The sequence below is a fragment of the Thunnus albacares genome, chromosome 2, assembly GCF_914725855.1.
Source record: "Thunnus albacares chromosome 2, fThuAlb1.1, whole genome shotgun sequence".
Taxonomy (NCBI): Eukaryota; Metazoa; Chordata; class Actinopteri; order Scombriformes; family Scombridae; genus Thunnus; species Thunnus albacares.
In genome coordinates this window covers 33,632,017-33,646,375 of record NC_058107.1, presented here as the reverse complement: position 1 = coordinate 33,646,375, position 14,359 = coordinate 33,632,017, and the positions used below count along the sequence as shown (strand labels likewise).

General features: G+C 39.1%; 1 protein-coding gene across 3 annotated transcripts in view; it reads right to left on the bottom strand.

Annotated features, from left to right (window-relative positions):
• Positions 1–14,359, bottom strand: part of LOC122967173 (protein yippee-like 1) — a 40,424-nt gene that overhangs the window by 16,260 nt on the left and 9,805 nt on the right. The window lies entirely within an intron of this gene.

Sequence of the window (14,359 nt, the reverse complement as noted above, 5' to 3'; positions counted from 1 at the left end):
CATGACACACATTTTGTCGTCTGCCCATGTCTTCGAGGGTCTGTATGTGGCCCAAGAATCATGACTGTGCAGACTTTGTGCACTGACTATACATGTTCACAAACACGTGACCACGTCTAGCTATGAGGACATCAGGGACGGGTTGCACCCATTGTTAAGACCAGTCTTCAGAATGGACTTGACGTCGGTTGCAACAACCAAATTCAAACCTAGTCTTAACTACGGCCGGTCTTAGCGATGCGCGTCCATGTGAATGTCCACGCGACTATGGCTATTGCCTAGCAGCGTGCGTTGCTAGGATACATTGTTAACAATCTCCTGCTGTCTTGCTAATTTGCAGCTTATCATTTCTAATTGTGGCAACATTATGGAGGATCAAAGAAAAAGAAAAGGCACTTTCATGGACATTGAGAAAGAAAGCTGTATAGCCAGCACAAGAAAACTCTGATTGCCAAGCAGTCCAACGTAACAACAAATAAGAAGAAGAAGCAGTCGACTTAGAGAGAAATAACGATGGCCATAAATGATTGTTCAGACTCTGGCAGCCTTTGTTCAGAAAACGATGTACAAAAAAAGTGGAAAGACCTCCTGAGCGAGGCAAAGATTTTGACTTTACGCCTGCTCCTGTCTGGGCATAAGATTTACTCCCGTTCTTAGCGAGAGGAAGGCTTAAGCCTAGATGGTGCAACTGGCGTGACTTAGAACGCCAAGTTCTGGCTTGGCCTGGCTTAGCTTAAGACCAGGCATAAACCGTGTCGGTGCAACCAGCTCCAAGTGTGGTATAAAGAGAATCACACGCAGCCTGTCCATGTTTCATCTCCAAAATAGACAACACAGCGCTGCTTTGAGCTTAACATTAAAATTAGCAATGCTAACATCACAATGACAATTCTACCATGCTGATATTTAGCAGGTATCATGTTATGTTATCATGTATCATGTTAGCATGCTAAAATAAGCTAATTACCACTAAATACAAAGTACAGCTGTAATTGGTCATAAACTTAAGTATTAGAAAATAGTAAATTTGACCTGATGATGGCGCTAAATGAAAACTTGTTATTCTAAAGGTGACATGAATGTGTGAACAAAATTTAATGGCAATCCTTCCAAAAGTTGTGGAAATATTTCTCTCTGGACTTAAGTGATGCACAGAGTGACCAAACAACATTACCATCTCTAGAGCGCCGCCGCTATCACGGCATATAAATAGTTAAATAAACTTTGTTGACTTGGTTTAATTATGATATTAAAAAAAAAAAAGTGAGAGTAAACAGAAACATTAAATCAACTACTCTGTCAAGAGTCACTCCAGTCACATGTAAACCACCAGAGTCTTGGCAAACTCCCAATTTGGACGGAGGAAACAAAAGAGCTAAAGGAACTGCGTCCCTTAATGGCAAGAAATGAAAAGTGTGATCAATCCATTAGAGGGGCTTCCATCAGCCTAATGGGTGGGACGAAGCCAAGGTGCTGAATAAAACACTCAGCCGCCTCCTCAGTATTCAGGCTGCGTCGTCCCGCTCCGGGACCACGTTCACACTGCAGGCCTTCACGCTCTGCTCTCAAGTGCTGCTCACACTGCGATCTGATTTCAGGATGATGCTCCTATCTGTATCTGTAGGATGTAACCCATATCTGATTAAAATATGAACCGACAGCGATGTTGAAGAGATGCAGCGTGCTCAGGATGACAATAACAACAGATGTCAGATCGGATTTTGTGCTCACACTTCCTGTTTTTAACATGTTTTGGTTGAAGGTGCTGAGAGAAGTGATTGTGTTTTCTTGTCACCGTGGCATCTCGTTGTCCTTCATGCTAACAGAGACTCATCCAATTATGACAAAGAGCTCTTCTTTTATGGTTGAGATGAGCATTAAAAAAAAAAAAGCAAGTTCTTCTTTCATAGCTTATATGCAGCTTTTTATTTTTGCTGATTCTGAATTTAAAAAAACTTATATATAGTATAAAAAGTATCAGAGCTGCTGCAGAAAGATGCTAAAACACTCTGTAGAGCTGGTGGTAATTGCAGAATCAGGTGTCCGGTGATGATTCTCCTTTGGTTCATCACTACGAGATTTCACATTAATTGTGTAATATGATGAAAATAAAAAGTTAATGGTTTTAAATTAACTGAGATTTAAGATGCATTTTAATTCTGATGTCGTACAGTATTTCTGCATATATAATCTAGATAACCTGGAGATTTTTTTTGCTTGCACACATAAAGAAGTTCTACTGCCTGCATTTTTATTTTTTACCCTTGTTTAATATCACAAACTGCAGCTATCAGAAAACTGCAAGGCATCATCATTACTTAATTTGCGGCTGAGAGTGAAACAGCAATGTCACACTCTCTCTCTGAGAAGGAAAGCTTCCTCTTTGCTGATAGTATAGTGCTGAAGTTTGAGTGTTTTTCTAAGTCTGAGGTTGACTTTCTGCTTGATTCCTGCGAGTGCTTCTGAGACACGACTGCACAGCCTCAATAACATCCTAAATTAAATGGAGGTTTGTCCGGGAGTTTTACTGCAAGAAAGAAAAACTTCTTTTCTGTTCAGTCTTTTTTTTTTTTTTTCAGAAGCTTGCCATATTTAGTTTGGTGGTTGAAGGCAGGAGGAGGATGGGGGAGGGGCTCTGTGCTTGCCATACTTCCTCCTGGCCCATGTGCTCAGGTTAATCCTCTCTTTCGGGCTGCTCCATCTGCATCTTTGCTCGCCGGCTGGCATGCCTGGAAGACTAGGCACATAAGCTCGGGGAGGGGGGGGGAACAGTATTTTATACCTGGCTCAGGAGATTTCCAGTACTCAGACTGCAACCATGGGGAGAAAATCTGCCAGAACCTGCAGAGCCCCTCCAACACCTTCCTTTGCTGTTAGCATGGCTGAGTAGCTAGCATCTTTTTTTTTTTTTTAACTATGTGCACAGTGCAAAAACTTACAAGAAACATGGTCACGGAGCACGGCGCTTCACAAATTTCATATGGGATGAAAATCAAACATGGACAGGGTCAGCGGGCCTTGGCAGTGTGTAGTGGAAAACACCAGACTACGGTGTCATCTTCTCCTAAGTAACATAATCGGCTTAGAAGGGTTGATGCTGAAGAGTGGTGATGCTGCCTCGGACTATTGAACACACAAATGCCGACGAGGTGTGGCAGAGAATAGAGAGCTTATTAATAGATCTGTGAGCGGCATGGTCGAAAATCAGTATCGAGATATTACATTTTTCTGATATCCATGTATACGATGATATGAACAATGTAAGCAGAGGCGCATATTAAAGTGATGAAACAATAAGATGAATGAAAGAGCAGCTATTTTGATGATTGATTCATTGATTTTCACGCAAAAAAGGAAAACATTCACTGGTTTAAGCTTCTTAAATACGAGAAATGTCTGGTTTTCTTTTTTATCACTATAAACTGAGGGTCTTTGGGCTTTGGACTGTTGGCGGACAAAACAAGCAATTTGAAGACATCATCGGGATCTGGTGGTGACCTTGGAACTCTTTTAAGACATTTTAAAGATTGATAATTTAATCCGTTAATCAATTATTTATATAACCCTTAGTGGCAGCCCTAAAAATAAAATATCCACAATATTCATATTAATGTTTAATGCTGTATACTATTATGCACTATAATGTATTACATCAGACATAACTATTTACAGGGATAAAAAACTTAAATAACTAATTGCAATTATTTAATTTTATTGTTCTTTTTTTTACAGATATTTTGTACTAATTTTGTACTTGTGCTAGCATTGCAGCCCTAAAAACAACTTCCTGTACTTGGAAACAATTGAAGGTTTTAAAAGAAATTCATGATTTAAAAAAAAAAAAAAGGTTTAAAATGGTTTTAAAGATCTGATCTAATTGTTCACTCGGAGCTGCGCTGGATTCACTTATTAAGATTTCTACTGTAAATACTGTAAGTTTAAATGTGGACTTTGATGTTAGCATTTTGTCATCGGCGGAGTTGATGTAACTTCTAATATGCATGTTCCATTATTTTGAGTTTCTGATTGCCTTCTGTGTTGATTTATAATATGATGTAGTTTGTGAGCAGCATTTTTTATTTTATTTGATAGGGACGATGCAATTTAACATAGTTCTGACACAGAGCATGAAACTGATGTACTGCACAGAGAGTTTATAGCTATTGCTAACTTTCAACTCTTGTCCCTAGTTGGGCTTTATATATACAGTGTAATTAAAATATACAGCTTTCATCATCATAAAACCACAGTGCACTACAGATTCTCATGTGTACTTGCATGAAAAACTGATGAAGGTCTAACAACCATTAACTTGGCTTTATGATTAAATACTTGCACTGTACCTGACTGTGGGTTCGGAGTGTGCTGATTTTCTCAAACGTATGCACATTTTTATTATTAACAATGTTGTGTACATTAAAAACATAAATGGCACATACAGGTCGTACAGATTTAAAACCACAACTATCTGTGAAACGTCACAATCTGTCAGGTTGAGTTATATTTCTCCAATCAGTCCATTAAACTATCAACCTGTCAGATATAATCACACATGTGGATTAATGATGTTTTACTTGTAATGTACATGTATCTTTGCAGCATGTTTACAGTTACAGGTTAAAGACAGACTGTCTTACTGAAGATCCCTTCATCGAATCCAATTATTATTTAAGTGGATTATTCAGGTAAATTAGGTCATTTGTCAGGAGTCGCTTTATGGAATTAGCCCAATAAACAACCCAGTCAACAGTTCACTCTGTAAAGCAGCAGGCTGTGACTTTGACTTCACTGATCCCTCTTTGGGTTTTTTTTTTTTTTACCTCCACATTGGAGTCCAAGGTCAGAGGTCAGCTACAAGGGAGAAACTCTAAAAGTGTCCAGTCTGCCATGTTTATGTTTAGTCCCTTCAAAGTTTAAAAGACAGCATTTTAAAAGTTCAAACACCTGCACGACTGAGCCACAGGGAGGAAACTTAACTTGCAGGGAAATTAAACATTTGCCAAAACTTCCTCGAAGGCCCGACAGAGAGGATTACATACTGAGAATTTGGAGGAAAAGACATGCAGAAACATTTCCACTAGATTAGTGGTTTCCAAACTGGTACTGCTGAAAGCTGAATATAATGCAGACGCTGTGTTTGGTGCTACACTGCAAGCAAAGTCCAAAGAGGTTTGTCTCCTGCTGAGCTCAATCAGAAAAATCATAATGCATCTCATATTGTGATCAATTTAGATATTAAGATTATGTAAAAACCGCCTCATTAAATATGTGGCCTTCGCTGTGGGATATAACACCTTTGTTCTTTCTCTTTGAAGGTTAATATTTCATAAAAATGACGTTGGCAGGGCTGGTTTTTATTTCAGTTGAGGCTGTAATATGCAGTGGAAATCCCTGACAGTAGATTTGTTTAAAGGATGGGTTCACAATTTATCAAGTCTGTCAGCCAGGAGCCCATATGAACAGTGAAAGAGGTTTTTCCTCGCTGTAATCATTCCTCCTGTTCATACTGGCTATTAAAAAGATACCCTTCAAAATTGCTTTCAGTGTAAGTGATGGAGGACAAAATCCACAGTGTGTCCACACAGTCATTTAGTGCAAAAAATGCATTTAAAAGTTGATGTGAAGCTTATATGAGGCTTCAGCAGTCTGAATTAGTCATATCTGCCACATTTACAGTCTTTTTAGCATCAAATTCCCTCTAAGTGTTTCCCTGTTGAGCTGTGGTGGAAGTATGGTAACAAAAAGAGGAACTTTGGCACTAAAAAGACTGTAATGATGAAAGATATCTACTTGATTTGACTCATTAAGACAGCTGAAGCTTCATATTAGCTTCAGATAAACTTTTAAATAATAAATAAACACATTTTTTGCACAGAAGGAGGACTGTGGATTTTGGCCCCCATCACCATATCACATTAGTGCATTATGAAGGGATCTTCTAATGATCCATATGAACAGGAGGAATGATTACAGCAAGAAAAAACCTCATCATTTGAGAACCTGACTGTTGTTTTAAGACAGACTTGAAAAATTATGAACCCGTCCTTTAATGTTCAACTATTGGTGAAGACAAATACCAAATGATTCTAAACATAATGTGGACAAAATTTCATTAAAGGCATGCTGCAGTATACTTTTATTTAATGCCATCACTGTGAAAGCTATGTTTTATAATACAAACACTGCAAAATTAATTCTATGCAGAAGATTGCAGCCAGCCATGTGTGTGTGTGTGTGTGTTTATGTGGGTGTATGTTGGGAGGAGTAGGATGTTAAAAATACTTTAAAGTCAGTTGCATATATCAGATCCTCCACATGACCTTAACCAAAACAAACCCAAACATAGCCATCTTAAGCTTTATACTGATAAACATCTATATACCAGAAGTCATTGTTTAAATCTGCCTGCTGCATTTTCTCAGTGGTTTTCATGTCTAGACAAGATAAACTAAACAAACAGCAGGAAAAAAAAAAACCCCTACATATAACAGCAACTTCTTAATAATGCAGCACAATATAGGACCATATAAGTAGAAACCACAGGGCCAAACTAGGCTAAATTCCTAATGTAGCTTCCTAATATAGACTTTGGGGAACTCCCTGAGACGCGGCTATTGTGCTGCGATAGATCCAATTCATTTGCATTTCCCAGTTTCAAGCTCTCTGGTGCTACTGGTTCTCCAGCATTCCTGCTCCAGCGTCAGCTCTGAGAACAATGTGGTGTGACCTCTCATAAAACAATCGTAAACAAACCATAACACCCTTTAACTTTATCAGCCTTTCCCACGGTGACATCAGGAGCACCGACGCCCGAGCTCGTAAATATCTCAACTCTCGTCTAATTATTTATCACTTAGAAAGCAACAATCAATGCTCATGATAAGCCAAGGTCACAATGAAGAGGTCAAATGTGCAGCTCAAGAAGAGTTACAGCCGTGAAATAAAGTAAATCAGGGAAGGAAAGATGAGTTCGGGACTTATTTGTCAAGATTTTATATGTCAGTGAAGCAAAAATGTGATTAATGGAACAAATTTACTAGAAAATCAAGTCTTGGAGTGACAAACTAGAAATACCGCCTCGCCGCCAACCACTCAAGTTGAAATGTACATCCCACGTCCGTCTAGACTCATATAATTTTTTTTGGTGAAAGACTTTGAATTTAATAAAAAATCTCCACAGTTTCAAGGTAGACACCCAAGATAAATGTCATCAATTCAGTGTCCGACCAAATGTGAAATATGGTCACAATCTCCCCCTTCTGTTCCTGAGTTATGGCGTCGAATAACGGCCAGAAAAGTGTTTTTGCAGAACGTTATGTCGTCACAGTGAAGTTAAACCTTTGACCTTTTAGATATAAAATGCCATCACTTCCATCATTATATCCTATATAGACATTTGTGTGAAACTTTGTCATAATTAGCGTATGAATTCTTCAGTTATTTGGGAGGTGACGGTGACCTTTGAGCACCAGATTCTTATTAGTTCATCCTTGAGTCCAAGTTCCTGAGATATCACGAGAATAGGACTGACGGATAGACAACCTGAAAACATAACGCCTCTGACCACAGCTTTTGGTGCAGAGGCATAAAAAAAGCAGTAAAGTAGCTCAAACATCTAACTTACAACCTCTGTTTGATGACATTTCTATACAAAACTGCACCTGACGTTTGAAACATTGGACAGTAGGGGCGGATGGAAACAAATCGATTCACATAAGAATCTCGCTTCTTATCTCCTACGACTCTGAATCAATTCACAAATGTCACAAATCAATCTTCCAAATGTTGGTTAATAACGTTGTAGGAGCCAGGTATTCGATTTGATGTGGTACTCCTCCCAAACAGCAAGGGGAACATGGTCAAGGCCGGCTGAGCACTGATTTATTTAAAGGTCACGCCAATCATTACAGGTGATGGTGAGAGGCAAAAAGTTTTTTGACTGTGCTCAGGATAGCGGCTATTTTGGTTGTTTTTGGTTTCTCATTTTATTTTATATAAAGGAAATTAATAGAAAGAAAGTTTGACACTGTCTTAAGGCAATAAAGAAAGCATTTATCAATTAAATTGAATAGTCTGCGCAATATTGAGTGCATGTCGGAACAATCATACCATTAGCGGTCAGTAGCGACTTAAAGTTTGGGTCTAGTCACTACAAACGGCACCTGGACAATCCACAAGGCACACATGCTAGCATTACCTTATAGTTCATCTTCACAAAAAGCAGCAGTTGCAAGCATGTTTTGATTTAATAACTAAATAACTACCTTTGCACGACGAATGTGAACTTTCTACGCCGTCACTTAGAGACTAACGTTAGCTTAGTGGAGCAGCAGACCAGCTGACTGACACACACACTGCAGCATTAAAGCAACTTAAACCAACTCTGAGGTGAAGAAAATTACTCGGTGCTCAGTCTGTTTCACCTCAACGACCCCGCGCCGGCTCAGGGTGTTGTACAGCGATGTCTTTGACCTGCTAACGGCGCAGCAGAGAAGCTGCTCTCCTCTGCTGGAGACATGACGTTAATAACAACACAGCGGAGCACCCAGGCAGGAGACTGTAAGATGTGTTTGAATTAATTAATTCTTTAATTAATGTGGTTAACTTTTTAAAATAAAAAGGTGAACCATTTATCTCATCTGTCATTTATGTTTCATATTGTATTTCAGTGGATTAAGGACACCAGTGAATGGTTTGGCACACAGTATACTGGAGCTCCCCTTTCTATTCATTCAGTTAAGAATCTGTTTTGAATCGAGAATCTATTCTGAATCAGACACCCAAGAATCTGAATCGATTTATGACATTCCCAAAGATTCACACCCCTATTAAAACCGTCCATCTGAGGCAGGCAGGTCTGTCAGTCATCACTACAACACATAAAATCTACCACATTACCGACTATTTTCTCAAACACAAGCCCGGAGCGCCCGCCTGCCTCTGAAACCATCCAGACAAACCTCATTTACAAGCCGCCACTTTAACAGGCTGACCTCTAACTTGGTGTTTTGGCACAAGCTTAATGGTAGATGGTCGGCAGGCTTTGCACCGCTGCGTCACGGCCAACAATTTGTAAAAGCCTTTCCATTATTCTCCGCTGCATGCTGTTCTACTCATTCCAGTCCCATGTAGAAACATAAGAAAGTGAAACCGGTTAAAGATTTGCTGCAGCACAGGAGCTATTAAAGCCTCAACGGACCCAAAACACCATGTCATCATAAAACGACATCTCTCTGCTGTGTGACAATAAATCTGCATATCTTTCATGGCTGCGGACAGATTAAGTGAGGAGCAGATAAACAAGGATAGAGGCTCTCTTTAGCCAAAGGTGCATCAGTGTAAATTACAGCGGTGTTTAACAATAATAAACCCTGTGATTTCCTCGTTGTGCAGACTTTACAACTCCGAAATTATCATCTCGAGGCCTCTGATCCTGCTGAAAGGGAACATAGTCTGGTGGTAGAGCTGTTTACCGAGCTCTCGTCTTCTTCCTGCTTTGCACTAACAAGCGGCGAGCTCCCGAGTCTCCGAGCCGCAGGAGGCAAATGGATTTCGACATGGAGATGGCGAGTGCGCAGATTGATCATCTTTGCCATTTGAATAATCAGCTTAGCGCGTGGTGAGAGTGCAACGCACGGGGAGCACGACTGTCACTATCTTATTATAACACATAAAGGTCATCGCTTCATTCGGGGCAACTCTGGATCATCTGATAGTTTATAAACTTTACTCACTCTTTGCTCACCAGCTGTCGATTTGCGGCGGGCATTAAAGCAACACTTGGCAGCTTTGCATGTTTGTGGCTTCAAATGTCAGCGAGGGCTAACTGTTTGGACAATGAGGACTTCAATACCCAGAAGCCCTCTGACAAAACGCGCTGTTAGATCATTTGCTATGAAGCGTCACGGTCTCAAGAGTCCAGCTTCCTCTCTCTGCTGTTTGTAATTCACTCAGGTACTGATTCGTCACTCTGTGGGCAGATAAATGACCAGACCTGGCAGGACAATTTCATTTTGGGCAAATGGACTGAATCTTCATCATCCCTCTGTGTGATCTGACTGTAAAATAAGATGTGTGTGTGTGTGTGTGTGTGTGTGTGTGTGTGTGTGTGTAAGACATAAAAAACAATTTTCTCGAACTGAAGGTAATCATTGAGGACAGGATGTGGGAGGATTTACGTGCAGGTTTCCACAAATGTATCAAATGTGATTCATGGAGGTTTAAAATTGTATTTTTCAGGATCCTAGCGGTTGTATCGACTTTTGATAAGGACTCCAAAGTAGCTTCGTGAAGGAGGAAGTGTAGGATGATAGAGGATCATTCACATATTTTGTGGGACTGTCGAGCGTTAACAGTGGTTTTTAGAGGAAATTGAAGAAAACAAATCATGGAAACTGATGTCTTACTACTGTAGATCCAGTGTGTTTTTTACTCAGAGGAATATCTGAAGATCTCAGTGGATTAACTTAATTATCCCCCCAAAAAAATACACAAAAAATTAAAAACACAAGTACCTCAGAGACACATAAACACCTGTTCTGGTGGAACATCACAAAAAGAAGCTGCTTATCGTGGCAAAAACTTGACAATATACAGACAAAAAGATTCAATTAAAATATAGAAAGTGATGCGATGATTAAATGACCAAGCGACAGTACTGTAACAACATTAGCTAGCTGGCTAATTAAAAACAAAGCTACAACTCGATCGAGTATTACAACCAAGTACAAAACAACATTAACTTTATTAGCTAAAACAACTTCCTGGACTTAAAGTGTGACCACGTTGCAAGATAACAAGTCGCAGTTCAAATTTGCACTCAGTGAATTTAATTAAGCGAGTTGTGATTTATTAAAGCAAATTAAGCTAATCCTCCTGAAGCTGTTCAAATCAGCTGAACTTGGTGAAACATCATAAATGTCGGCGTGAACACGGCCGTTATGGATTAATGTGAAATTAAACGTCAGTCAGCGCATGATTCCAACAGCTACCTCCATATTCAAGAGGACGTAAAAAAGATTATCACAATAAATCTGCGTCAGTAACACGATACATCGTTGTATTTCATTGTTGGGATGTTGCGGTTGTGTAAACTCACAACACTTCCACTCCTTTTATTGTTTTTTTTTTTTGGTCTGTCTGGTGGAGCGGAGCCCTGAACGGAGAGTGACATCATGACAATAATGTTTGCCAACTTTTCCATCTCATCCAAGCTATATTACATATATTATATATATGCTTTTTTTGTTAAATTATTCCACTCAGATTTTTTTATGTGCAAATTGACAGTCTACATAAAAACATGTGGATGGAAATGTACTTGCAGGCCGACACAATGAGACACATTACAGCACAACCACAAATGAAAAAGACGGATGGACTCCAATCATATTGCAGTTGAGACTTTGAATTGCTGAATGACAGGACATGGAGAGTTATGTGTGAAAAGACTTTTTTTTTTAAACTCATAATCAATGTCAAGGTTTAACTTTTGCCTTGGAAAATCTTTCTCTGGTGCAGCTTTAAGACATTTTATTTGAATATTAGTTGGAGAAGAACTCATTTTATATTCAGACCAGCACCGCCAGGCACTTTTTGCCACTTATAATAAACTGTCATTTAGATTCACTACGGGTCACAGTCTCCTAGAGAAGAGCTTCTCCGACAACAGTCTGACAGAAACGCCGGATTGAACGACTGAAATGTCTTATTTCTATGACGCTAATTATCCACTCCTGCCGTGCAGATGATGATGATGACGCTGATGATAATACATTTCCTAAAAGTTAAGGTTAGAGGGAGACGTGCAGTCTCGGGAACATTCGTCACGCCGATCTAGTGACGACAAAAGAAATAACCGATTACTTCTGAGTCAATAGAAACATCGGCTAATTAAATCTCTCTTGCCACAAATACAGCAGGTTGCCAACAGTTGATTGCTGTAAGGTTTCTGGTACAAAGTGTCAACAACCTCTACAGCTGAAATGTTTAGTTGATTGACAGAAAATGTGACTTTTTGCAGTTTTTTTACTATCTTATATCAACATTCTTCAGGTTTTCTAACTTTTATTTGCCCAAATTAAGCCACTGCAACATCGGTGTCTGGAAACCTGCATGAATTTGTCTTTATTTTCTGATATTTTCAAAGCTAAACAATTATTAAATCGACTAATCCAAAAAGACAATCCATAGATCGACTGATGAATGAAGACAATCATTAGTCGCGGCCCTGAAACGACCTCTTCTTCGACCGCTAAACTCAGCAGGTTGAGTACAGATAACAAAGAGGAGAAAAATACAACCGAATAAAAAAAACGAAAAACGTGGGCAGTGAGGCAGATCTGCAGCCAGAGTGTCCTGATTTTTCATCTGATATTATGAAAGTAAGCCTCTGAGGTTACGTTCAGCGAGCCACAGCAGTGTTTTCAGTTTTGACTTTTTTTTAAATTTTTTTATTTTTTTTTTTATTTACTGAAAAACAGCAACAGAAACAAAAATAACCACAGCAGTAAGACTTGAAAGACAGACCGGCTCTTCTGTGCACTGCAAAAAAAAAAAAAAACGACTCAGTAATAATAGCAGCTGCGGCTGTCATCAACCCCTCTAGAGAATTTACGGGCAGAAATAAAATACAGATGCAAGAAGCGGACAGGTACACACGCTTTAGAGATGCAATAACGAAAGGTGAGCATCAAATAAAATGACATCGCTGTCAAATCCGAGTGTCGTTCGCCACGACTAATACTGGAGGACAACACTCAATCACTGCTGAGTCCCCTCTGAGTGAGAAGTCACAGGTTTGAGCCGGCCGCAGATTTATTCATTTCCAAATAGCGCCGTCAGAATTTATCATCACGGCCCACAGTGTCACCTCAAATGTGATTGAAGGGACAAACATAGACATTTTGATTTCTAAATGACTCTGACAAGTTATCGGTGTTTCATTTGATTGCACATCTGGGTGAAAAATCCCATTTTTAAAATACAGTTTGCACTGCGACACTCATGCAGTGTTTTATTAATTAGTTTAAGGGGATTATCAGCAGCTTATGCTCTCCTCTTTTCTCCACAACTGACCGACACAACAGGACATCTTAATAGCATACATTCATTAACAACCATCTGAACTTTTCATAAAGCCTTAAATGTTGCTTCTTATCAATGAGTTGGGATAAAAACACTTATTTTAAAGCTGCATTAAGTATTTTTATATCTACATTGAATCAAACAATACCTAATATGAAAATAGTTCAATGTTTTTGTTTTACAGCACATATATGGTTCAATCACCAGCCTTGTTTATGAATGTGCGGCTCCTATCCAGCACCAAACAGCAGAAAAGTTAGCTAGCGGCTAGCTGTAAGAGAACAGCAAGATAAAGCCAGATATTTCTTTCAAGAGGTGGTGCAGAAAAAAAAACCAGAGCTAAAATAAGACAAATGAATGTTGCTCCGTGTCAAATTCATGTGTCAAAAGACAATTGTTTGCTAACACTTTAACCTTAAGAAAGTGCAGGTTACACCAGGAAGTGACACAGCAAAGTTTATCCTGGTGAAACAGGTTGTGATACAGGCTTGTTAAATGACTTGCCAAATTACAAGCCACCAACATGCAAGAGATAATCAGACACGGTAGCTCTACGAGTTAGCGGCCTTAATGATTTGTTCACATAGTTCAAAGGATGTTCAGCAGAGAAGGGTTATTTATGAAAGTGGATGGTAGAAAACAGCTAATAAACTATGAGAGCTTCTTCTGTTGTGGACTTTGAGGTTAGCAAAGACGTTCAGTGAGCCACAGCAGTGCTTTCAGTTTGGACTTTTAAACTGAAAAACAGCAACAGAAACAAAAATAGCAAAAGCAGCAACACTTGAAAGTCTGACCGGCTCTTTAAACATTGGTGTGACTGCGCCTTAAGTCAACAATATGTCAGGACACTTTATCTGTCAACTTGTTAAGTCCAAAAAAAAAAAAAAAAATCAATTAATGCAGCTTTAAAGTACATTTAAGGAAGTTATGAGTGAGGCATTTTTGTCTGTTTTAAGGGTTGTTTGTCACCACATGATGTGGTAGAAACAAGTGTTAGTGATAGCTAATAAAAAAAAAAAAAACCATCAGCACTGTTTGCTTGACAAAAAAAAGCAGGCTGGCTAGTGAGCTAGCAGTTTGTTCAAGCTATTTAAACTCTATTCTCATGTTACAAGATGTTTGGAAACAGAAAGTGTAGCTCTGACACACTAACCTACATTTACAACCAAATCTGCCACGTCAGACTCTCCACTTTTATTCATAACATTATTAAGTGGATCTATATTTACAGCAGATGAGTATATTTCTAGTATCTTTTACATTTCCGAATGAT